This window comes from Felis catus, chromosome D1 (genome assembly GCF_018350175.1).
Source record: "Felis catus isolate Fca126 chromosome D1, F.catus_Fca126_mat1.0, whole genome shotgun sequence".
Classification (NCBI taxonomy): Eukaryota; Metazoa; Chordata; class Mammalia; order Carnivora; family Felidae; genus Felis; species Felis catus.
In genome coordinates, this window is record NC_058377.1 from 24,603,012 (window position 1) to 24,630,379 (window position 27,368).

Consider the following 27,368-nt stretch of genomic DNA (forward strand, 5'->3'; position numbering starts at 1 on the left):
TGCCTCCTGAGAATGGCCTTAGCGCACACTAATATTTGTAAAGTGCTTCGAATAAACAAAGGGCTGACTTAATGGTGGGGAAGGTTGGGTACATATGAAAAGTACTCTGTATTGTGATAGCAATATTCTCCTAAATGACAAGTCAGAGAGGGATTCATCAGGCCCTGTATCCCGGCCTGATTATTACCGAACTCAAATAATTGTGCGCAAATGTTTGCAGTCACAACCTGAGACAATGGGAGTTTTAGCCTGAACCAGCTAGGATCAGTTAGTTCAAAATCCTGTGTGCCTATAACGTGAACAGAATGCAATTAGGTCTTCTTTTTTTTTAACATTGAAAACAATTTTATGCAACAGGAAAAAAGCCACGGTGGTGTGCCTGGACATTAGGTATTAAGAATAGTGTCCAAGTTTAAATGACGTCATTTATTATCAACAATCGTTCCACGGTTGCATTTGGGAAGGGGGAGATAAAAGTGGTTTTTATCTCATTAGCATGTCTTTCCTGGTATCTGTTTGTAATATTAGTTCCCTTTGATCATCCTTTTGATTATAGTGTGCAAAGCTGATATAATCTGTTATTATTTCCATTAATAACTAAGTATCTCTTGTGGCTGACAAGGCAATTTGTTATTATCAGGCTGCCTTTGTGCAGAGCAAAGAGGTTTACACCCATTCCCCCACCCAGCCTGTGTAAAACAACAGGCGTTTATCTGCTCTCAACAGCCTCAAGATGCTGCCTCCTTCAAAGGGGGCTCCGTGAGTGCTGCTGGACAAAGACAGGAAGCACCTTGACAGTAAGATGGAGAATCCGGGGTGGAGATTCTAATCTGGACACAATTTCTGCTTTAGGCGCTCCCGCAAATTGGGCAATCTCACCCCAAGCATATTCTGCGGACCCTGAATTGTTTTCCTGAGGTTTAAGTGGGGCAAGGGAAGGCGGGGTGGGGTGGGGTGGGGTGGGAGGCTGGTGGTTAAGGACAGGAGTGGGATAGTGGTAGTGAAGCTGATGTTTCTCTTGCAAGTCACCTGTTTCTCATGGCAGTGTCCTTAGTGTTTCAGGCTTCCAAAATTTGAGGCTTGGCAGTTTATGAAGGTGAAAGATGTGCAACTCAACTTTATTGTCAAGTTTCTATATTTGCCTTGAATTTAATGTGTCTGCCATCCTCGTTCCCAGAGACGTTGAGAAATTTGACAAACTTGTGACACATGCAAGGGTAATATTCCTCCACTTCCAAAATGACTCCACCTCCAAGAATAATACAGTGGTTGACTCATTAAGAGAAAAGACTGTGACTGGAGTTGAGTTCAAGATGTGACAACTTCATGTGATTTAAATAGAATGGTAGGATTTCAAAACACAAACTTTTTCTAACGGATTGAGTTGACACCTTGACTCTATCATCTGCCGGTGGAAGCTACATTTTTTTCTAAATCTGTTGGTTTGCAGGGCAGATTATATCCTAGGAAGCCTCACCTGTCCTATGAATTTAGCTAAACTGCCTCTAACAACAGCACAGAGGAGGCGAGGGAACTATTTAAAGTGGCAAAGCCAGCTGGAGGCAGCTGTTGACAACTACTGGCATTCCCCAAGGCAAGGTTTTGTCGGCGGACGTATGTTCTGCGACATAAATAGACATTGATGATCTTTGCGTGTGGTCATGAAAAGTCATATGACACTATATTTGGATCTCTTCGAAAGAATAGTGAGAAGAGAGTAATTCGTTAAATCAGATGGTCCTGTCACATCCTCTCGGGCCAGTGTTGCCCTGAGATCGCTGAGGTACTTTCAGATGCTTTTTCGATCTAAAAGTTACAGAGGTCATAGTAGAGACCCCTAGTGGTCTCCAGGAAAAATGCAGTTTTAGTAGGTCTTGACCCCACACATCTGGGCTCTTCTGTTGATCCCTCCCTTGTCCATGTGACAGTTGGTATTGGATCTGCTGGGCTAGGTTAGAGCAAGCTGAAATTCCCTTCCTGCTGAGGACTCGCACAGTGAGAGCCCCTTTGAACAGGAATGGCTGGTGGTTCAGATGGTTCATGGCTGTGCTGACAATTACTCACTCACCCCCATCCAGGAAATGGATGCAGCTACCTTGCACTTAATACCTAATTATGGGCTTTCACTGAACTAGAGGCTTTGCACATGTCTTCTGTTTTCAGTTTATGCCGTGATTCTGGATGATTCTTATATTCTTGATATTTTAAACTAAACAATAGGGCAGATGTTTCAGGACTCCACGAATCTGGACAAGTCAAAGTAATTTTCTTGGGATCTTTTTTATCTATACAAAATAGGATTAATATTTATATTTTACCCACACTGATTGCAGCCATGCTTCTTGTGAGATTTGTTCTTTTTCAAACATCCAAGCAGTTCTAGACCACCCACCACTGGGGCATGGGAAGTGCGGACCCAGAGTTTTGTCCCTACCAGCTTGGATGCAAATATAATTGGTGGCCTTGAGGCTCCTTTGTTACTTCTTCACTTTTATCTTAGGGAAGTCAATCAGTAGATACCTTGATTACTAAGTAATAACATTAAGCACTAAGCAGCGACTGTGTATTCCATTTGTTGCAAGGTGCGGAATTTACCTTCTGGGAAAAAAGGACTGGGTTCTTGGTGTGAATATCACCTTAATGCAATAGAAATCAGTCATGATTTGTTAATTTCATTTGTTTCTTTGCAAAAAAAAAAAAAAAAAAAAAAAGGAAAAGTCTTTAGTTGTGTGGTGTTGCCAGAGGTTTTTCAGCCCATAAACTGAAATTTGACCTTTGTTCTTCCAGGATCCTTAGGAAGTAGATAACCAATCAATCTAATTTTAACAAATAAAGGAAACTTTGTTCGGAGACACTGAGTAATTTCCCCAAAGTTAGACCATTTCTAAAAGTGGAAACACTTTGTAAAACCAAAGCTAAGATTCTTCACACTAGTATGGTATTTTATCATCTATTAATTTCTTGAAAGAGGAGGGGAAAAAGCTATAAAATTTGGAGTGAATTAAGTTCAGGGTGATTTTTGGAGTAATGGGTTTTTTGACATGAAATATCTGACTTTTATTGGGCTGAATCATAACCTCTGTAGGAGGTGTCAGAGAGACTGAACAAGAATAGGCTGGCTCTTGGATGTAATTATTTTGTTGAGCCGCTATTATTCTAACTACATGCCAGAGAATATTATTTAAAATCTGTGTCAGTGTATAATTTGCGTAAATTTACTTTATTGTTTATCAATATAAAAACACTCCATTTTAGCTTTAAGACTCGCACTCTTTCATTTTTAGACACCTGAAGAATATCGACTCTTTGAAACTCTCAACTCCTACAACTGTTTCAATTTGAGTTCACCAGCCTTATTTTATCATGTCCTCATCATGGATGGCTTGAAGGAGAAGGGCTGCCTGCCCTTGAAATGTACTGTGAACTGCCTGGGCTGAATGCATTGGGCTTAGAGGCAGATACAAGTTCAAACGCATGACCTTGGGAACTCACATACCCTCTCAAAGTTCCAGTTTTCTCAGAAGCCGAACCTTAAAAAAGGCACTATCAAGATTAAATGGCATATGTATGCGAAAGAGCCTAACAACATTCTCCGTAAATAGTAGGTGGCCAAAAAATGTTAGTTGACTCCGAATTTATTTGCAAAGCAAACTGATTAGCAAAGCTTTTTTGGCTTTCCTTTCCTCGGCAACCAGATTACATTGGTTGGAGTACAACTGCCTTGAGGTTTCAGAAATGCACAAAAGCCGCATGCATTGATGTGACAGCCCAGTTCTGAGAGGACAGATGTGAAATCGTAAAACACTGAAGAATAATGTATTCTGGCTAAGCGAGACCTATATAGCCTTCCAGGAGCTCCTGTTATTAGCCAGGCTTGTCAAGAACTAATCACTAGCTTTCAAGTTTTGTAAAGCTACTGTGAAGGTTTACTTTAACCTTACCATACACAAAAATGTTTGTATTGCTACCCACTGATAAGAAAACTATTAGCATTCATTAAGTAGAGCCATAAATCTCTCCCTCTTGGAAGAGCAATAATGCGGCCTTCCAGCTGCCATAATGAATGCAGTGTTTAATTTCTCCTTGGGAGAGTGTCCTAACTTCAGACCTCTACTCTAGTTAGACACTCTGGGAAGAGCCTGGCATCTGAGAATGAGACCGAGGACAAAGGGGTGTACACTTTTGCGTGGTATGAGATCCAGAAAAGCTCCGAGTTACAAGTAATGCCCAGGCCTTAATTTTAAAAAAGAAATGACGAGTGGCTTGTTCAGGAGGGTGGAGAGTTAACGTTTACTGAGGACCTACTAGGAATGGCAGGCATTCTAAGAAGGAACTTTTTTTTTCTGTATTAGCTCATTTCACCCCATAACCACCGACCAAGTTATTGTCCTACTGGTGTTACCGAGGAAAAAGGAGAGACTCAGAGAGGTAGACTTATCAGCTCAAGATCAGAGACAGAATCTAGCGTAAGCATAGTAGTTTGAATTTAGTGGTCTCTGACTCTTGAGCCCAGAGTATTTCATGCCACTAGATGCTGTCCCTGAGGGCAGTACTTTATTTCTCATTCTTAGAAGTCAGACCCCTCTGGGCAAGGGGTGTATGATCTCCATGTAGAACACGGAGGCTTGGAGCTCTGTTTCTGTTTCAGAGAACATTTACAGCACATAATGTAGAGCCTTCTCTCTCTCTCTCTCTCTCTCTCTCTCTCTCTCTCTCTCTCACTTTGCTGACACGCCGTCTCAGGTTTTCCACTGAAGAAGAGCATCCCTGGGTGGAAATATTCATAAACACATTCCTTGGTGAGTTCTGCCTTCTATTTCCAAGTTCCCCGAGTGGAAAACACCTGGTGTTCCCTGTGATCTGTGGTTGCTGCAGAGCTGAGATTGGGAGCGTCAGAACCAATGGTCCAGAGACACAGAAGGTTTCTGTCTCTCTGGGACAGTAAGAAAGATACCATCTGATGTGCTAAACTCTCAAGGCCTAGGGAATTGAATGGCTCCTTGTCTTACCCTTCCATAAGTTTCTTCTACAGGAATCTAGATTTCCAACATTTTATAACCTCTGTGTTTCTTGAGCAGATGGCAATGAATGATCTTCATTACCAAGGGGATCTGAAAGAAAAGAAAACCCAACTCTTCCAAGTCTGAAAGCATACCCTTCCCCTAGGCACTTCCCACCTGTGGGAGAAGATGAAAGAGGTGATCATACAGGGACTGTTAAGCATCAGAGAGAGCTACTTTGATTACTTCATCCAGAAAAATTGAAAGGCACCTTAACCATATGCTTCAGAGTGTCGAGCAGCATAGTATACAAAAAATGGTGGACATCTGCCTTTTAGTTCAAGAAGGGAAACCAAACAAACAAAAAAACCCATGCAAAATAACATGCTTCAATATTTAAGAAAGCTGAATTGAAATTGGCACCTGATAAACTTACTGACGAGCCACATGAGAAAGAAGCTGGAGATCCTCTCTCTGAGGTGGAAAACCAGTGCCCGGATTGGGGTTGTCTTCCCAGATGAATGATGGTTCCACGCACTGTGAGTGGACTCGACCAGCTCAGTTTTGCTTGACTGGCAGTTTGTGCCATGACTGGCAGTCAATTCATAAATGTCATACTGAAACACCAGCTTTAAGCAAGTTTCCTATGTGATCGTGAGAGTTGGTTTAATGCTTTAAGTTTTACATGTTTCACCTGCATGAATTCACTTGTGCAAGACTTGTGTGAGAGAGAAAGGGAAATGGGGAAATCTGTGTTAAGAGGCATTGCTCTTTTTTTTAAAAAAAATAATGTTTATTTATTTTTGAGAGAGAGAGAGAGAGAGAGAGAGAGGGAGAGAGAGAGAGAGAGAGAGAGAGAGAGAGAGAGAGAGAGAGAGAACAAGTGGGGGAGGGGCAGAGACACACACACACACACACACACACACACACACACACACACACACAGAATCCAAAGCAGGCTTCAGACTCTGAGCTGTCAGCACCGAGAGTCCTTCACAGTGCTTGAACCCACAACAAACTGCAAGATCATGACCTGAGTCAAAGTCAAGACGCCTAACCGACTGAACCACCCAGCGCCCCTAAAAGGAATTGTTCTTATAATTATTTCATTATCTATGCCATTTTTAAGTTTCTAACTTGACTGTGAGTCATATTTGTACTATTTCCCTCCCTTAAGAATGATATAACAGGGATACCCATGCACTGTAAGGAGAAAATGTGTGTGTGTGTGTGTGTGTGTGTGTGTGTGCACATGCATGTATGATGAGGTGGGAGAGGATAAAATCTCTCTTCAAATAAATTAAGAGTCGAATCTGTGTGATACTCTCATGCTTCGTAAACTATGGAAATGGTATTTTTGTCTCAGTAGGAGTTAACCATTTTGCATGTGCTTTCAGTTCCCTTAAGGCACTTCAAAAAATAAATAAATAAAAGAAGATCATTAGTTTCCTCTCTAGGAGAGAGCTGGGTACCTTCCACAGTTGAGGATGAGGAAGCACTGAAAGGTCAGTGATTGGAAAGGGGCCAGAAACAGGTGCAGGTTTCATGTTTCTTTTCAGGTCTAACACCTGCTTCAGGGAGGAACTTTCTGTTCTGTGGCTTGTATTCCTGTTTATTTACTGATAGGAAACTTACAGTAGAAAAAGAAAGGCACTCAGTTCCCTCCTGCGTTCTGAGATGATATGAGCATTCTGTACCTTTGGGAATGGCCATGTCATCATCATAAACCTGGGCAACTCTTTTTCCCCATTAATTTCTGTTATACAAGCAGAGATTTGTGTTGAGGTTTTAAGGGGCTAAGAGAATACAGGAGTGATCATGTTGAGTGGGGGCCAGGGATTTTTCCAATACACTAAGTTTACCCAGGACAAGGAAGAACATGGATTTTAAAAAGGTTTTTTTTTTTTTTTTTTTTTTTTTTTTTAGCGTTTATTCATTTTTGAGGGAGAGAGAGACAGAGAAAGAGAGAAAGAGAAATCAGGAGAGCGGCAGAGGAAGAGGGAGACAGAATCTGAAGCAGGCTCCAGGCTCTGAGCTGTCAGCACAGAACCCAAGAACATGCATTTAGCAGCCAGCCCCGTGGAGTGCTGGGAATTGCTCCTAAGAATTAGGCTGTAAGTGGATATTCATCAGATGGCAACAGCAGCCACCTGACACCTCGTTGTGTTCAGACCTCAAAATGCCTCCAGTTTGTTTTACTTCTTGTTGTATTAATCCAATTAGTTAAAAATTCTCAATATCATTTTATTTGTGTATCTGTACCTAGGGCAAGGGACGTCTGTGTAACCAAACACAATTGGTTTGATTTGGGTTCATTCAAAATGCTGCCTCAATTTATCCACGTGTTGTTCTCCTATCAGCCAGCTAGATTTTCCTTGCTTACATTTGGATAATCTAATATATGGATGATACTGAAGCTGAAGGAGAAACTATATCCCTCGAGTACTTTCTCACATTTGCTGCATAATTAAAAGTGGCAAACAAAATGTGTGAATCAATATGGTAGCTTGATAACAGAAATTTTAAAAGGGTGGGATCAGAAATAAAGTTCCACTTTTCCCAGCCGCCCTTTATGGTGCCCCCAAGTTTTACTGAAAGCTTTTAAAACCGTTATTAATTATTAAAAGAACTATTAAAAATGAGGAGAAATGTGCTATGGGATCTATTCTTTGGTGTCAGAATCATAAAACTGATACTTCATGCTCATGCATCTAAGTGATGTGTAAGGGGCATGTCATTGTGTTTATAATAAACATTTCTCTGTTGACTGTTGACATTGAGCATATTTACACGTGCTTATTTATGAAAGACATACCTTTGGTAAAATGCTCAAATACTTGCCCATTTTTTATTGGGTTGTTTGTTTTCTTATTAAATTTCGAGAAGTCTTTACATAATTTGGACACAAAACCTTTATGGTGTGTGTAATACACAAATATCCTCCCCTGGCTGGTAGTGTTTCTTTTCATTGTCTTAATGTGTTTCGAAGAGGCAAGTTCTTAATTTTTATAAAATCCAACCTCTGTGTATTTATGTATTTCCTTTGTGGATTGTGCTTTTAATGCTTTCTAGAGGAATTCTTGGACTTCCCCAAAGTCATAATGACTTTTTATTTTTTTTATAATAGCTTGAGAGTTTTAGGTTTTACATTTAGATCTATAATCTATTTTGGGTAAAATTTTTAAAAGTGTTTATTTATTTATTTTTGGGAGAGACAGAACATGAGTGGGGTAAGGGCAGAGAGAAAGAGGGAAAGAGAAGCCCAAACAGGCTCCATGGTCATTGTGGAGCCAATGCAGGGCTCATGAGCTCGTGAGATCATGAGCTGAACCAAAATCAAGTCAGTGGCTCAACCGACTGAGCCACCTAGGAGCCCCATGGATTTAATTTTTGTGGTGTGAGTTAAGGATCAAACCTCAGATTTTGGCATATGGACACACAATTATTCCAGCATATTTTTTGAGAAGACTGTCATTTCTTGACTAATAATTTAAATTGCATCTTGTCAAAGATCAGTTGTTCACATATGTGTTGTCTATCTCCAAACTTTTAACGCTGTGTTATTGGTATGCCAATATCATAGTGCCTTTAGGTCAGGTAGTCTAAATCTTACAACTTTGCCCTTTTTCAAAGTTGTTTTGGATATTCTATTTACATAATTATTTTAGAAATTAGCTTCTCAATTTCCAGGAAAGCCTGGTAGCATTTTGATTAAAATGGTATTGAATGTATAGACTCAATCTGGGGACAATTCACATCCTAAAAATATTGAATTTTCTGACCCATGAACATTGTATATCTCTCCATCTATTTGGGTCTACAGTGTACAAGTCTTACTTACCTCCTATCAGATTTATTTCTCAGGATTTATATTTTTGATGATATTATAAATGGTAGTTATTGCTTTAATTAACATTTTTGATTGTTCATTGCCAGTATGCAGAGATATAATTGATATCTTGTATCTTCATTCATTTTAAAACACTTTCTAATTTCCCTTTTGATTTCTTCTTTGATCCATTGGTTATTTAGAATTATATTATTTAGTTTCCAAATATTTGGAGATTTTTCAAAGATCTTTCTGCTTCAGTTTCTAATTTTATTCCATTATGGCCAGAGAAAATATTTTGTATGACTTGAAATATTTTAAACTTAATTATTTTATAGATTAAAATACGGTTCATTTTGGAAAATGTTCAGTGTATACTTGTATAAAAAGATGTATTTTTCTTTCTTGGGTGGGATGTCAGGTTAAATTGGTTCATATTCAAGCGCTCCAATCCTTAATTTGACTTTTTTTCTAAGGAGCAGTTTTAGGTTCACCACAAAGTTGAGCAGAACATCAAAAAGTTCTCATACTCCCTGTATCCCCCCATCATGTGTAGCCTCCCCTATTATCAACAACCCACACAAGAATGGTACATTTGTTAAAAATCTGTGAACTAAATTGGCATGTCATTGTCACCCCAGATCCATAATTTATGAAAGGGTTCGCTCTTGGCATTGTACATTCTGTGGGTTTGGGCAAATGTATGACATGTATCCACCATTGGAGTGTAATACAGAAGAGTTCCAATGTCCTAAAAATACTTTGTGGTTCACCTGTTTATCTCTCCCTCCCCATTCATCCCTGACAACCACCGATCTTTTATGCTGTCTTCATAGTTTTGCCTTCTCCAGAGTGTCATAGAGATAGAATCATATAATTTTTTTTAATTAAGCTTTTTTTTCTAATGTTTATTTATTTTTGAGAGAGAGAGCGACAGAGCATGAGCCGGGTAGGGGCAGAGAGAGAGGGAGACACAGAATCCGAAGCAGGCTCCTGGCTCTGAGCTGTCAGCACAGAGCCCAAAGTGGGGCTTGAAATCACAAACCGTGAGATCATGACCTGAGCCGAAGTCAGACGCTTAGCCGTCTGAACCACCTAGATGCCCTCAGAATCGTATAGTTTTTTAACCTTTACAGATTGGCTTATTCCACTTAGTAATATGACTTTAAAGTTCTTTCATGTCTTATCATGGCTTGATAGCTTATTTCTTTTTAACTCTGAATAATATTTCATTATATGGATGTACCACAGTTTATCCATTCAGTCACTGAATGATATTTTGGTTGCTTCCAAGTTTTTGCAATTATGAATAAAACTGCTATAAACATCTGTGTGCAGGTTTTTATTTGGACACAAATTTTCAATTCCTTTGGATAAATACCAAAGAATGCAAATGCTATATCCTATGGTAACAGTATGTTTCATTTTGGAAGAAACTGAAAAACTGTCTTCCAAAGTGGCCGTACCATTTTCTCATTCACACCAGAATAGAACGAGAATTCCTATTACTAAACCTGCTTGCCAGCATTTGGTGTTATCATTGTTTTGGATTTTCGCCAAAAATCCAATAGATGTGTTAGGGGGTATCTCATTGTTGTTTTAATTTGCAATTCCCTAATGACAAATAACGTGGAGCATCTTTTTATATGTCTGTTTGCCATATCTGTATCTTTTTCAGTGGAGTGTCTGTACAAATCTTTTAATTTTTAATTGGGATGCTTGTTATCTTATTGCTGGGTTTTAAGAGTTGTTTATTTGGATGAGAACCTTATCAGAAATATCCTTGAAAATACTTGATTCTAGTCTGTAGCTTGTCTTCTCCTTCTCTTGGCAGTGTCTTTCACAAAGCAGTTTATTTTTTTAGTTTGAATGCAGTCCAGCTAATCAAATATTTCTTTTCTGGATTGTGACATTTGTATTATATCTAAAAAAGGCATTATCAGACCCAAGGGCATCTAGATTTTTTTCCTATGCTATCCTCTAGGAGGTTTATAGTTTTGCACTTTACATTTAAGGCTTTGATTAATTTTTATTTGATTTTTGTGAAGGGTGTAAGGTAGTGTCTAGATTATTTTTCTTATATGTAGACATCCAGTCATTCCAGCATCGGGTTGAAAAGACTATCTTTCCTCTATTGCATTACATTTACTTTCATGTCAAAGATCAATTGACCACATTTATGTGGGTGTATCTCTAGGCTCTCTTCCATTGATCTGTCTGTTCATATGCTCGCACCATACTGTCTTCATTACTGTGCCTTTTTGGTAAGCCTTGAAATCAGGTAGAATCAGCCTTCCATCTTTGTTCTTTTTCTTCAATTTTGTGTTGGCTATTCTAAGTCTTTTGTAACCTTTATCATCAGGTTGTCTGTATCCACCAAATCGCTTGCTGGGATATTGATTGCATAGGATCTAATCTATGGATCAAGTTTAGAAGAACTGACATTTTGACAATATTGAGTCTTTCTTTCATGAACATAAAGTATATCTTCATTTGTTTTTACTTCTTTCATCAGAATTTTATCGTTTTTCTCATATAGATCTTGTCCATATTTTGTTAGATTTATACCTATGAATTTCATTTTGGTATTGTGTTTTAAATTTCAAATTCCATTTGTTCATTGCTGGTCTATAGGAAAGTAATTGAATTTTGAATTTCGTGTATTAACCTTATGACCTCTTGATGAGTTGACCGTACAGCTTACAACCCTGCTATTGTTGCTTATTCTTAGAAATAATTTTTAATTGAATCTTTGGAATTTTTTACATAGACAATAATGTCATCTGCGAATAAATATATTTTTATTTATTCCTTCCTAATCTCAATACCTATTATTTCCTTTTCTTGTCTTACTGAATTAGCCAGGACTTCCAGTGTGATGTTGAAAAGGATTTGTGAGAGGGGACATCTAGTCCGAATTTTCACATGAAAGCTTCTCATTTCCCACCATTAAATATGATATTAGTTGTAGGGTCTTGAGAGATGTTCTTTACCAAGTTGGGGATGTTCTCTTCTATTTCTAGTTTGCTGAGAGACTCCTGTTAGTTTTTGCTTCATATATTTTGAAACTGTATTATTACATATATAAATGCTTAAATTTTTTATTACCTCTTGATGAATTGACCCTTTCTATTATTAGACTATCTTAATCCCTGCTACGTTTTTTGCTCTGAAATCTACTTAACCTCATATTAATGTAGCCACCCCCACTTTGTTTTGATTTTTAAAGATCCTTTTACTCTAATTAGTTTCTTTATATTTAAAGTGTATTTGTAGATAGCATATAGTTAGATTTTACTTTTTAAAACCAAAATGATAATCCTTGTCTTTTAATTGGGGTAGTCTATTTATATTTAATGTGATTACAATGTGGTTAGGTTTATGACTATTATTTTGCTAATTGTTTACTGTTGCTTCTCTTTTCCTATTTTTCTGCCTTCTTTGGATTAATTGAATATTTTTATGACTCAATTTTATTTCCTTTATTAGCTATAATCACTTTATCATTTTAGTGGTTTCTTTGGAGTTTCTAGCATATATATATATATATACACATATTTCATATATATATGTATATTTCATATACATATGTATACGTATATTTCATATATTTATATATATATTCCAGCATCAACCTGATGCTGGAATAACTGGATGTCTACATGTAAGAAAAATAATCTAGACCTTACACACTTCACAAAAATCAAATAAAAATTAATCAAAGCCTTAAATGTAAAATGCAAAACTATAAATATATATATATACACATAATTTGTTTTGTTTTAGTTTTTTTTTTGCATATATCTTTAACTTATGAAAGTTCACCTTCAAATGGTATTATGCCATGCTACATTAGTATCAGAACTTTACAGCAGTATATTTTCATTTCTCCCCTTTAACCTTTATGTTTATATGTATATATATTACTTATCTATATGCTATACACTCCATATTGTTATTATCATTATTTAAACAGTAAATTGTACTTTTTAAGTATTTTTTAAAGTATTATAAGTACTTAAATAATGTGGGAAAATCATGTATTTACCCATGTGCTTTTTGGAGCTTTTTGTTATTATATTCCTGTCTGGTATTAGATTCTTTCTGCATATAATACTTTCCTTAATGTTTCTTGTAGTGGTACTCTTATGGTGAAGAATTTTTTTAGCTTTTGAATATCTGAAAAAGTCCTTATTTTGCATTTACTTTTGAAGGATATTTTCACTGGGTATAGAACTACAGATTGACATATTTGTTTTTCTATCAGCACTTGAAAGAAATTGCTCCACTGTTTTCTCATTTGCATTATTTCTTAGGAGAAATCTGTTACAATCCATTTATTCTGGTTTTTTTTTCTTTCCTGGCTACTTTTAAGATTTTCTCTTTATGATTTGTGTTTACAGTCTTATTCTTATATGCTTAATGTAGTTTTTTTCAGATTTCTTTTATATGACTTTCACTAAACATTCTGATTCTGTGTATTTCTGCTTATGAAGTTTGGAAATGTTTAGATATTATTTCTTCAGATATCTCCTCCTTTATCTTTAAGGGACTGCAATTGCACATATGATTAGGCTGAATGGATTTGGCCCACCGATCATTGACACTCTTTCATTTCTTCAGATTTTTTCATCTCTGTGTTTTATTTGGATGGTTTTATTTTGGATGGATGTGTCCGTTTTGGATGGACATTACTTCTATGTCAAGTTAATTGATTATTTCTTCTACAATATCTAATCTGTTTTTAATCTTGTGTATATTTCATTTCAGACTTTACATAGTTTTTGCTTTAAAAATTTAAGTTTTACTTAAAAAACTTAACAAAATAAAATTTTGACTTAGTTTTTTATGTCTCCCACATTTCTATTTAACTTCATTAACGTAGAGAATATAGTTATAACTACTGTTTCAAGATCCTTACTACTGATTCTAGCTTCTCTAGCCATCTGGTTCGGTTTTAACTGAATGTTTTTCTCCTCTTTATCGATCATATTCCTTGCTTATTTTGATGCCTAATAATGCTTGATAGGATAAATTGTACCTTATTAGATGCTGGACATTTTTGTAGTCTTATAAATATCTGTGAGATTTGTTTTTGGACACAGTTAAATAACTTGGCAACAGTTTGATCCTTTGGAATGTTTTAAAAGTTTTTTACATGGGATCAGAGTGGGCTAATTATTTCCCACTACTGAGGCGTGATCCTTCTGTGCACTCTACATAATGTCTCATGAGTTATTGGATTTTGCACTCTGCTTAGTGTGAACAGACACTATTTTCAGCCCAGTGTGAGCCCTATAGATTGTTGTACTCATTAAGTCAGGTGATTCTTTCATTAGTCTCTGATAGTTTTCCCCACCCTCCTGCACACATCAGTAGTCAGCTGAATTCCTAAGAGGGATCCTGGGAAAACCTGGATCTGTGCATAACTCTTCCCTTTGAAATTTTGCCCTACATATTCTTGCCTCCTGTATTTCCCAGAACTCTCATTTTTCATCTCCTCAGCTCAGAAAGGCCACCAGGCTCTGTGTGGGTTCCTTCTTACTGTCCTATGGCCTGACAACTCTCTCCAGGCAGCACACTACGGCCAATCCTAATGCTAACATTTTTTTTGTTTAATCTTTCAGGGATCACCATGCTTTGCTGCTGGGCTTCCAATATCCTGTGAGATGTTGGTCCACATATTTTTTACTCGACTATTTTCCCTAAGGAAATGATCCGGTTTGCATTTTATTAATTTGTTTATGCATTTGTTTATTTATGTATTTGTTTGCATGTTTATTATTGAAGTATAGTCGACATGCAGTGTTATATTTATTCAGTTTTTTAATCATTTCCATTGGGAAACAATCCCTAACTTCATCTAGTCTAAAGGCTGAAGTTTATTTCAGTGGAGTTTTGTTGTCATCTTTTTTTCTTAAACATAAGAGTAACATTGGTATAAATACATGTATAAATCATCACTTTTTTTTTTTTACTTGGATGTACTAGAGTGAACCACCCAGGTCAACTTAATATTATAGTCTAAGCAATCGAGAAACATTTATTGTGATCCTTGCCAATCATTACTTCCAATGAAGAGGACCACCATTTTGATTCTCACTACATAAAGTAATTCTAATTTAAAAAGTGTTATTATTATATAATTCATATACTGTATGATCCATCTATTCAAAGTATATAGGTTAATGTATTTTAATATATTCAGAGATATATGCAACCATCAGCACAATTTTAAAACCTTTTCGTCAGCTCAAAAAGAAACTCCATATTTTTTAAAAGCTATCATCTCCCCTATATATAGGGGGATAGGGAATGATAGCCCTAAGCAAGCACTAATGTACTCTTGCACTGACCGTGATGTTTTCAAGATTCATACATGTTGTAGCCTGTATCTATACTTTATTTCTTTTTATATGAATGAATAGTATTTTTATTATTCAGTTATAATATGAATAATAATACAAGATGAATAATATTTTATTGGATGGCTGTATCACTTTTTGTTTAACATTTATCAGTTGATGAACATTTGGGTTGTTTCCACTCTTTGGATATTGTGAATAATGCTGTTGTAAACATTTGTATACAAGTTATTGTATAGACATATGTTTTCATTTCACTTGGGTATAAACAAAGGAGTGAAATTGCTGAGTCATACAGTAACTGTGTGTTTAGTTATTTGAGGAACTGCCAGACATTTTTTGCAAAGTATCTGTAACATTTTACATTCCCACCATCAGTGTACGAGGGTTCCTATTCTTTCGTATCCTTTCTATAACTTATTATTTTCTGTTTTTTTTCCCTCATCATCGTAGTAGGTATAAAATGGTATCTCACTGTGGTTTTGATATCCGTTTCCCTGATGATTAAAGATGTCATGCATGTTTTCATGTACTTACTGGCTAATTGTATATCTTGTTTGGAGAAATATCTATCTATCTGGTTTTCCCATTTTTATTGAATTATTTGTATTTTTATTATTGAGTTGTAAAAGTTCTCCATATATTCCAGAAAAAAAGTTCCTTAACAGATACATGGTTTGCAAATATTTTTCTTCCATTCTATGGTTTATCTTTTCACTATTTCATCGTGCCTTTTGAAGGAAAATGTTTCAATGTCTTTGAAGTCCAATTTATCAGTTTTTCTCTTTTGTTATTTATTCTTTGGTATCATATTTAAGAATCTGTTTGCTGAATTTGAGTTCATACAGGTTTATCTTCATATCTTCTTGTAAGAGTTTTATCATTTTAGCTCTAACCGTTATGTTTTGACCCATTTTGAGTTAATTTTTATCCATAGTATAAAGAAAGATTCAATTTTTATTCTTTTGTATGTGCCCCTTCAGTTGACCGTTTGTTGAAAAGGATATTCTTTCCTGATTGAAGGATACCCTCTTAATACCCTTACTGAAAATCATTTGGCCATAGATGTCTTGTTTTACTTATGGACCCTCAGTTGATCCCATGTATCTATATATTTTCTGCCAGTGAGTTTTTCTTAGCATTAGTTTCTGGTTAGTTTTGAAATTGGGAAATGTGAATCTTCCTTTTTTTTTTTTTAAGACTGTTTTGGATACTCTGGGTCTTTTGTAATCCCATAAAAATTTTGAAATCAGCTAGTCAATTTCTACAAAGCAATCTACTGGGATTCTGACAGACATTGCATTTAATATATAAACCAAAGTGGGGAGCACTGCCATCTTCACAGTATTAACTCTTTTGATTTAGGAACATGGGATTTCTCCCCATTTATTCGATCTTCAGTTTCTTTCAGTGACTTTTTGTATTTTTCGGAATATAAATTTTTACTGCCTTGTTTCATTTATTTTTAAGTATTTTATTAATTTTGATGTTATTATGAATGGAATTGTTTGCTATATTTTGTTTTCATATTGTTTATTGCTAGTGTAGAGCAATCAGATTGACTTTCATATATTACTAATGTGCCCTACAGCTTTGCTGAACCATTTTATTACTTCTAATAGCTTTTGAGAGGACTCCTTAGGGTTGTCTGCATACAAAATCATACCATCTGAGACTAGAGATAGTTTTATGTCTTCCTTTCAGATATGAATGCCTTTTATTTATGTTTCTTGCTTAGTTCCCCTGGCTAATCTTTGGAGAAACACATCCAGTCTTTCACCAGTAAGTTCGATATTAACTGTGAGGGGTTTTTGTAGGTGCTTTTCTCAATTAGAGGAGTTTCTTTCTGTTCTTTGTCACTAAAGGATGTTGTATCTTATCAAATGGTCTTCCTATATCTGTTTAGATGATCATAAGATTTTTATCCTTCTTTATGTTTTTTTAAAAATTTTTATTTAATTTCTTATTTGAGAGAGAGAGAGAACACATGCAAGCAGCAGGGAGGGACAGAGGGAGAGAGAGAGAGACAGAGAGAGAGAGAGAGAGAGAGAGAAAAGAAAAAAGAAAGAAAGAAAGAAAGAAAGAAAGAAAGAAAGAAAGAAAGAAAGAAAGAAAGAAAGAATTTTAAGCATACTCCACACTCAGTGCAGAACCTGATGTGGGGCTTGATCCTATGACCCTAGGATCATAACCTGAGCCAAAATCAAGAGTAAGATGTTCTACCAACTGAACTACCCAGGTGCCCCTTCTTCTTTATGTTAATATTACTTTTATTTTTTATTGTATTAATATGGCATATTACTGGTTTTCAGATGTTAAACCAAGTTTAAGCATATGTGGAATAAGTTCCACTTTCTCATAGTCTGTAATCCTTTGCATATGTTGCTGGATTTCATTTGGGAGTGTTTTGTTAAGACTTTTTGCATATAGGGGTGCCTGGGTGGCTCCGTCGGTTGGGCATCCGACTTCAGCTCAGGTCATGATCTCACAGTTCATGAGTTCGAGCCCTGCATCAGGTTCTGTGCTGACAGCTCAGAGCCTTGAGCCTGCTTCAGATTCTGTCTCCTCTCTCTGCCCCTTCCCCACTCACACTGCCTCTCTGTCTCAAAAATAAATAAACCTTAAGAAAATTCTTTTTAAAAAGACTTTTTGCATATATATTTATAAGAGATTTGGTCTGTAGTTTTATTTTCTTCTGATATTTTTGTCTGGTTTGGCATCAGGGTAATAGAATGAGTTGGGAAGTGAACCATTTTTTCCTAGTTTTTGGAAGAGCTTATGAAGAATTGGTATTAATTCTCCTCTAAATGTTTTATAGAATTCACCAGTAAAACCGTCTGGGCCTGGGCTTTCCTTTGTGGGCGGGTTTCTTATTTAACTTCAATATAGGTCTATTCAGATAGCCTATTTCTTCTTAAATTAGTTTTGGTATATCTTACTGGAAATCTCTCCATTTCATTCAGTTTATCTAATTTACTGGCATACAGTTGTTCACAGTGTTCCTTTATGGCTCTTTTTATTTTTCTAAGGTTGGTAAGAGTGTCCCCTCTTTCACATTTGATTATAGTAATTTGAGTCTTAGTTTTAAAAGTTTGTTTGATATACTGAGGTATAATTAATTTGATACAAAAATGAGGTATGATTGATATGATGCAGAAAGTACACACATTTAATGCATACATCTTGAGTCTTTGTTTTTCTTGATCTAGTTAAAGATTTTTTAATTTTGTTGATTTTATTTATAGAATATTTTGTTCTATTGATTTTCTCTATTGTGTCTATTTTTATTTCATTTACTTCTATTCTAATCTTGATTCTGTTTTTCCTCTGTTTGCTATAAGATTAGTTTGCTTTTTTTCCTATTGTCCCAAGGTGGTAGGTAAAGTTATTGATTGGATTTATTTCTGCTTTTTTAATATAGGCATTTAAAATATAAATTGGTTTAAGTTTTGGCATACTGTATCTTCATTTCCACTCACTTGGAAATATAAAATATTTCATAATTTCCCTTTTGATTTTCTGTTGACTGTTGGTTATTTCATAGTGTTTTGTTTCATTTCCTTCCAAGTGTCCTTGACCATAATATCTTCTGTTGATATATGTATGCTCTTGGGCTTGCGCTTCTCTATATTGTGGTGCAAATTAAGATAGATCCTTTGGGAAGAGATTAGGAGCTATCTGTTTTACATCCTGCTTCCTCTCTCAGGTGATTTTTGTGAGCCAGGGTTCTGGGACTGGGAATGGGGACAATGGTACACTTCTCTCTGAGTGACATTCCAGCTTTAGGATATAATTGTTTGGTGGAGGAGTGGGTTAGTGGCCTCAGGTCTCAACTTGTGGCTCTTGGTGTGAAATCAGTATCTCAGGAGTAGGGGCAGGGGTGATGAGAGTTCCAGTATTATCACTGGCTCTATGCCCAGGGTGGAGCTTCCATCGATTGAGTAAGGCTAGATGTAAGAAGAGAGCTTTCAAGTCTTGGATTCACTCACCTAGAACAGCCAGCTGGGAAGAGGATGAGAAATACTGACGTCCTGCAGGTTCCAGGAAGATAGGCTTCCAAATCAGAGCTTGTGGGAAGGGCTGTGTGTTTTTGTCTGACAACGTATGGGATGACACTTCCATCTTGCTGAGTTGGCAGGGGGAAGGAAGGGAATGGGTTTCAGTTCAAATAACACAGATTATCAGATTATTATTATATTCAATAAGAATATACTGAATTGTAGTAGATTTTCTTGAATAAATGTTTTTTCATGTGTGATATGCCTTTAGAGTCATTTCCAGAGACTGTAAGTGGTTATTATTTTATCTGATTATTATTCTTTTTAATGTTTATTTACTTTTGAGAGAGCTCAAGCTGGGAGGGGCAGAGTAAAGAGAAGGAGACACAGAGTCTGAAGCAAGCTCCAGGCTCTGAGCTGTCAGCGCATAGCCCTACACGGGGCTTGACCTCGAATCATGAGATCATGACCTGAGCCGAAGTCAGATGCTTAACCGACTGGGTCACCCAGGTGCCCCAGGGGTTATTATCTTTAAAATATTCACCAAAGTCATTGGGAACTAGATCCATAGAACTCCTCATTTTGTCATAGTAGACTTGTATTATTTTTGAACTTTATATAAAGGTATCCTTTAAGATCACTGGTATATTTTTCTCTTCTGTATTTGACTTCTTTCTCTCAATATTATATCTGAGATTACTTAGTAATTTTCATTATTGTTCCTATTCAGGTATATGAGTATATTACATTTAAAAATCACTCAAATTGATACATGTTTGTGTTTTTGTTTGTTTGCTTTTGGTTGTTTATTTAGTTCTTTTAGTTCATATAGTATTTTGGAAGGATATATATAAATGGTATGTACCAGAGAAATCTCAAAATAGTGATACCAATTTGTACCATAAGTAACAGTGTATAAGAATTCTGGCTGTCTCACACATTCCCTGAAACATAATATTTTTTGTTTGTCATTTTAGCCATTCTGGTGAGATATAACGGTTGCAATGTGGGAATTTACATTTCTTTGATAATTTATAAAGTAGATTATCTTTTCATATATTAATTAGCAATTAAATTTACTCTTTCATGAATGATCAGTTAACATCTTTGCTCATTTTTCTATGAGGTTATCTTTTTATTTCTTTTAAAAATTTTTTTTCATTACATTTATTTATTTTTGAGAGACAGAGTGAGACAGAGCACGAGCGGGGAGGGGCAGAGAGAGAAGGAGACACAGAATCCAAAGCAGGATCCAGGCTCTGAGCAAGAGTTCAGCACAGAGCCCGACACGGGGCTTGAACCCACGAACCGTGAGATCACGACCTCAGCCGAAGTCAGACACTTAACCTACTGAACCACCTAGGCGTCCCTTTTTATTTCTTTTATTGATTTTTTGTATATAAACTCTGAATGTGAATCCTTTGTCAGACTTGTTTTGCAAATGCCTTCTTCCACATTTTGGCTTTCACGACACTCTGTTAACAGCTATTTTGATGATCAGACGACCTGATTTTCTTTCAGTATAGTATAATTTGATAATCTTGTGATTTATTGTTAGTACACGTTGGGTCCTGTTGATGAACTCTTTTGCCACCAATTGTAAATTCATGAACTTCATGAATTCTTATGAGTTTCGTTGGTTTTTATTTCGTATTTTGGTTATCACTTAGTATTTGCTATGTAATTTATTTTATTTTGGAATAAAGAAGGTTTATTGTTTTGTAGTTTATATATTTTTTTGCTTTATAATTCATGTGGACTAGCTTTTCCCCAAATAGATGTCTAGTTGATCTAGCATCACTTATCAAAAATATCATCCCTTCCAAATTGTTCGACAATGGCAACTTTGCTGTAATCCACATTATTATGTATGTTATGAGGATGTGCATATGTGTGCATGTATGTATGTATGTTTCTGGACTTTATATTCTTATCTGTTAGCATATATTTCTGTAATTGGGAAATACTGCATTGTCAATTCTTAGGTCTGTAGAATGTCTTGACAGTAGGTATTGCACGTTCTACAGTCCTCCATTATTTTAGTCTTCAGTGTTTTGTAAATTGTATACATTGTTTGATTTTTCATTTGTTTTTTTTCTATGTATAGAAACATAAATGCTTTTATATATTGACTTTATAGCCAGCCCTTGATAATTTTACTTATTGATTGCATTGATTGTAGCCTGTTGATTTCTATACTATTTTTGCAATTTATTACATCCACAACTATGACATCTATGAAGAACACTCCTCTAAATATTTTTAGTTACAGTCTTTTTTCTTTTCATACTTTATGTGTTCAGTAAAAATTACCTTACAGTGATGATTAAAAGTGGGGTTAATGGACAGGCTTCCCTTGATCCATTTTCAAAAGGAAAATTTTCAGTATCTACATACAGAAACAGTTTTACTTCTTTCCAGGTGTTTATGCCTTTATTTGTTTTTCTTGCTTTGTTGCATTATCTAAAACCTCCACCACTTAACAGAAGTATTGAAGCAGACATTCATGCTTCTTTTTCTCTTTGATTTTAGCTAGAAATTATTCAGTCATTCATTACTATGTATGTCAGTTGAAAGTTTATCAGTGTAATTCTTTGTCATTTGAGAAAATTCCATTTTATTTTTAGTTTACTGAGAGTTCAAGTGTGTGTTAAATTTTGTCATGACTTTTTTGCATCTATTGATGTGATTATTTGATATTCCTCTTTATAACTGTGGGGAATTAGATTTATTTTTGATTCTTTTCTTGGATAAACTCCTCTCCATCTAGCTCCCTAGTTTTTAGTGAGCCAATGCAAATATTCCAAACTCTTCAACTCCCTCGAGTTCAGATTCGTGCTTCCTCGACTCTTAAGAGGCACGGTGTTTCATTCCAGCTCACTTTGCTATAGTTGGAAAATGGGATCTCAAGTAAAGAGACATTGCAATCATGGAGCTCAACCCATAAATTTCCTTTTTTTCAAGGTTTAAGTTCATATGCCTGGTGTTGTCAAAGAATTTCTAGCAGCCCTCATATATTTTGTTCAATTTATAGCAGTTGACAACAGGAGAACCAGTCTTTTATGCCAGTTTTTCCACCGTATCAAGTAGCAGAAACTTATCTTTAAGTATTGAAGGGTATTCTTGCTTGGTATACACTTGTAGATCAGACATTATATTTTTAGCACTTTAAGAATACAATTATGACTTATGTCTGGCCGAGTGATAGATGTTGGTCTTATTGAGGGTGATCTCTGTCTTTTACTCTGTTTTAAATATATTTTATTTGCCTTTGATATTCATCATTTTAACAACAAAATGCCCAGGTGTGGTTTTATTTGTAATTTTTATGCATGGAATGCATAATGCTCCTTAAATATGTGTCTTTATTGGGCACCTGGGTGGCTCAGTCGGTTAAGCGTCTAACTTCGGCTCAGGTCATGATCTCACAGTTCGTGGGTTTGAGCCCCACATCAGGCTCTGTGCTGACAGCTCAAAGCCTGGAGCCTGCTTCGGATTCTGTGTGTGTGTGTCTCTCTCTCTGCCCCTCCCCACTCGTGCTCTGTCTCTCTCTCTCAAAAATAAATAAACATTTAAAAAATTTTTTAAAAATATGTGTCTTTATTTCCCTCATCAGTTTTGGAAAATTCTCAGCCACAGTTTCTTAAATATTGTGCTTTTTCTCCTTTCAGTGTCCCAATTGCAGTATGCTAAATTTTTGATGTGTCTTGTAAGGTTCTGCTACTCTGTGTGCTTTTGTTGATATTTTTGACTTACCTGTCTCCCGCTTAAACAGCCTTCTCTCTAATCTACTGATACGAGTATCTATTGATGTCTTATTTAATAATTATATCTTTATTTTTATTTTTTTCTTTCACTATGTTATTTACAAATTTTAGTTAGCTCTCTTGAGGAATTCTGTATCTTTTCATTGATTTGTTGAACATTTAAAATGTAGTTTTTTTAATGTTTATTTATTTTTGAGAGAGAGAGAGAGAGACAAAGTGCGAGTGGGGGAGGGGCAGAGAGAGAGAAGGGGACACAGAATCTGAAGTAGCCTCCAGGCTCTGAGCCATCAGCACAGAGCCCTATGCGGGGCTAGAACTCACAAACTGTGAGATCATGACCTGAGCCAAAATTGATGCTTAACCAGCTGAGCCACCCAGGTGCCCCTTAAAGGTAGTTATTTTAAATTCTGTGTCAAATAACTCCTGTATTTAGGAATGCTTATGATTTTCTTCAAGTAACTTTTTTTTCCTTTCTATTCATTCTTAGTCACTTGTTCCTGCATCCTGGTATTCCTGATAATTTTTATCTGGATGCAAAAATCATGCATAGGAAATTGTGTAGGCTTCAGATGATATTTCTTCCTCCAGAGTGGATTTAATTTCCTTCTGATTAGCACCTTGAGAGAGAGCACATCACACTTATGTACTGAGGGACAGATGATAATGCTGAATTTCAGACTTTTGATTGGACTTCTTTCTAGTTTTATTTTAAAACTTGACACTTCACACTTCTAAAATGCAAGTTGGGGATATTTCCAGGGACCTCTATCCATGAAGGACATTTTTCCTTTTGTCTAAATTCCCGTACCCTATTACACTACCTAAAGCTTCTTGGAAACTGCTTTCTTTTTGTTTTCTGTTATTCTTATGTTTCATAGGATACAATACAGTTTTGAGAACAAAAGTTGCACAGATTGTTTACATCACATCTTTGTGGTGACCTTTTCTCCATGTTCTTGGCCATGCACGTCCTGAGTAACTAATTAGTCATGATGCTTAACAGTTTGTTTTCTCGATCTCATGCTATTTCCAAAAGGTTTTGTGTGCTATGTTGTGTTTCCCTTCTATGCCTTATGCTATGCACTGGAAAATCCCTGAATGAAAGGATCAGTGAAGAACTTTTTTCCTAGACTTAATCTGTTCCCCTCTCTTCAGGGTCCTTCTAATCTAGCTTTTATAAAGTCATTCTCAGCTGAAGGATTTACCTTATACAGATGACTCCCCTGTACGCAAGAGCACAAATCTGTTACCCTTTCTTTTTTATTTTTGTATTTATTATTTTTTAATGTTTATTTATTTTTGACAGAGAGAGAGAGAGACAGAGCATGAGCCGGGGAGGGGCAGAGAGAGAGGGAGACACAGAATCTGAGACAGGCTCCAGGCTCTGTGCTGTCATCACAGAGCCCGATGCAGGGCTTGAACTCATGGACCACAAGATCATGACCTGAGCCGAAGTCAGACGCTCAACCGACTGAGCCACCCAGGTGCCCCTGTTACCCTTTCTTTTATACAATTTGCTCTTAGTTTTCCTGAAACAACCCATATATTGTTCTTTTTTTAATTGGATTGGTATATTGAGTTAGGCCAGAACCTTGAATCTCTGAGTCTTTATCCAGCTGCCTACAGTTTGGGGACCTGGAAGATGATGCATTCAGAAAAAGCGATTTCCAAAACTCTAAAAACTCCAGCCTCCAGAAGATTCAAAGCATGCCCAAACAGTCTTGTATATAATCCTCTTTTTTCCTATTCCTTATCCTGACTATCCCTTGGCTTTCTCGGCAGAGAAAGATCCACCCAAGATAAAGGCACATTAGCTTTTAAAAACAGCTGCAAGGAATCTAGATGGACTATTCATAGAAATAAGTGTTCTAATAAAGGGAAAATAATTAGAGCACACATGATTTATTTTAGAACTTTAAACCCATTACGCTTCTCATGTGTAAGACCTCCATTGGATAAAACTCAAGGGTGTCTTGAATCATGTGCCTGTCAAAACTCCTCTTCTCCTTTCTCTCTTAACCTTTTCTTTCTTCCTTATATTATCATTGAATAATTTTTATTAAGAGTCCAAGTACATGGGGCTGTTTAAATATAATTCAGGATAACATTCCTGCTTTGTGGTAGCATGTGGTCTGAAAGCAAAAATGAGATTGTAGATGAGAACCCATCCACATTCGTAGGAAATGGAACAATTACAGAGAAGATTCGACAGCATGATCCAAGCCTGTGATTAAATGAAATAATTCATTGTACTGCTAATAAATTCAGTGTTCTGGCTTCATGCTGAGAAACGGAGTAGAGCCTAGATGGGGAAGTAAATTTTCTCACTGGGGAAGGCTTCCTACTTCTCAAGGCATAGGCATGAGTCAGCCTTGAAAATATTTCTCGAGATTCATACAGCGTCTTCATATTTTTTAGTGCTCAGTTCCCTCTCCTCACAGCCCATCTTTGAATCTCTCCATTTTCTCCAACTTCAAAGCGCATACTCTGATATGCCCCAGCTGTATAATTATGTTATTAAACACATAGAACTGTTTAATATTAGAGCTGGAAGGGAGCTTCTATGTCACATTGTCCAGGGATGCAGGCTCGGCTTTATCTCACACACGAACTGCAGTCAATCAAAAGAGATTATGAGGCAAAGCTGGGTGGAGAAGGTTGTAATTCTGTGTGCCAAGTCGGTGGAAATGAGTGTGTAATGATTCATAACAAGAATATAGACTAAAGGATTAGCATCGTGTTTGCCACGCATTTACTATCAGTGGGAGTTAACCCAACCCTTTCAACTTTCAAATGAGGAAAATGGAGTCCCATGGGTAAATGATTTCTCCACATCATAGTCATGGTCGTAACTGGTAAAATTTGCATCCGTGTCCTCAGTTTCTCAGTACGATGCTAATTCTCTTCTGATCCATCATGTTTTAAAATACTAACGTAAGAGCAGGAGTAGACTGGCTTTAAAATCCAGTCTTTCCTGTTATGTGTGGTCAGTTGTGCTTAAAAACAATGGAAACACGATGGCTCAAGCTGGAACCCCAGTTCTGATACTTTCTTACCTAATACTGCCACAGTTTCTTTAGCTGCAAGTTGAATTTATTGTAGGAGTAAAATTCAAAGCACAGGGATGGGAACTTGCCTTGTAGTAAGTGTTCAATAAATTTTTAATCACAATGTATTTTTTTTAATTTTATGGTCCTGATACTACATTCATCAAGATGAAACTTTTTTAAGTGAACGGAGTCTAAAATCGGTTATGGTGCCATTGTTCTTCTCTTATTGAGGTCTTTTAATCTGTACACCTTCAGACCCAAAATAAACCCAATGGGCTCACTCAACTTGTAATGGAAAAATTATAACAGTCATACAGGGAAGCAAGAGAAGTATTTAATTCTCACTAATATTTGTATCTGTTCAAATGTTTTACCTGCTCTGAGTGCATGTCATATATACATGTATTTTATATTTCAAAGATATATATTTGACTTTCAGAGAAAAGAATTCTCATTAGCTAGAAATCTTTAGCTCTATTAATCTTTCATAACTTGTTCTTATGCAATTCAGAGGAACTATGCCCTGTTTTGTCAGTGAGAAAGAGAAAAAAAAAGATTTTTATATCTTTTGTTAAAGCAAATTTGGGAAATTCTATAAAAAATAAATTCTGTAAATTCCATATCATACACACACACACACACACACACACACATATATATATATGTAATCATATATATGTATATATATAAATAAATATATTTGTATATAAATAAAATAAGAGCCCATTCACCAGGTATCTAAAGCTGCAGATCAGGAGTGGTGACTGATAAATTCACTTTTAAATACTAACAGTGTCAGAATCCCCTCCTTTACTGCCAGAAACATTGAAGCTTCTGGAAAGTTCTGCATGTCACTGGCCGATCTCCAGAGCATGCAGATCTATGGAAGGTGTTGACATGGGCCTTTTGTGAATCCCCATCTCTCTTACTGAGAATACTTGTGTGCTCTAGGGAGCACATCTTGTGTAGAGAGGCCTGGAGTAGCAGATCTGAGGAAACACAGAGACCTACCTGGAGAAGGCTTTGCTTCACTGGTGTCTCCGTGGCAGAGACTCTGAGTACCTTGGTGACCATCATAACTGGAACATTGCCTGTGTCCTTCAGGAAGAGAAAAATCCCATCTCAGGACAGACAAACCATTGGTATTTACCAGAACTTTGAGACCAGAGGAATCCCAGACATTTAACAGTGTGGCAACAGATTTAACATCGGAAAAAAAAAAAAAGTTTAACAGGGGAAAAAAAAAGTTAACTCTCATTGATGATGATATAAAGTCATTATACTTAACTTCTTCCATACTGCTTTTAAGTTAACTTACAGTGGGTACCTTGGATGACTCAGTTGGTTGAGTGTCCAACT

The 27,368-nt window shown here is 36.2% G+C and overlaps 1 long non-coding RNA gene across 1 annotated transcript in view; it reads right to left on the reverse strand.

Annotated features, from left to right (window-relative positions):
• Positions 1–5,640, reverse strand: part of LOC123380403 — a 64,188-nt gene extending 58,548 nt beyond the window's left edge. The window contains exon 1 of the long non-coding RNA XR_006586109.1: positions 5,437–5,640. This is a non-coding gene — a long non-coding RNA (uncharacterized LOC123380403). The remainder of the gene's footprint in view (positions 1–5,436) is intronic.
• Between the last annotated feature and the right edge of the window lie 21,728 nt (positions 5,641–27,368).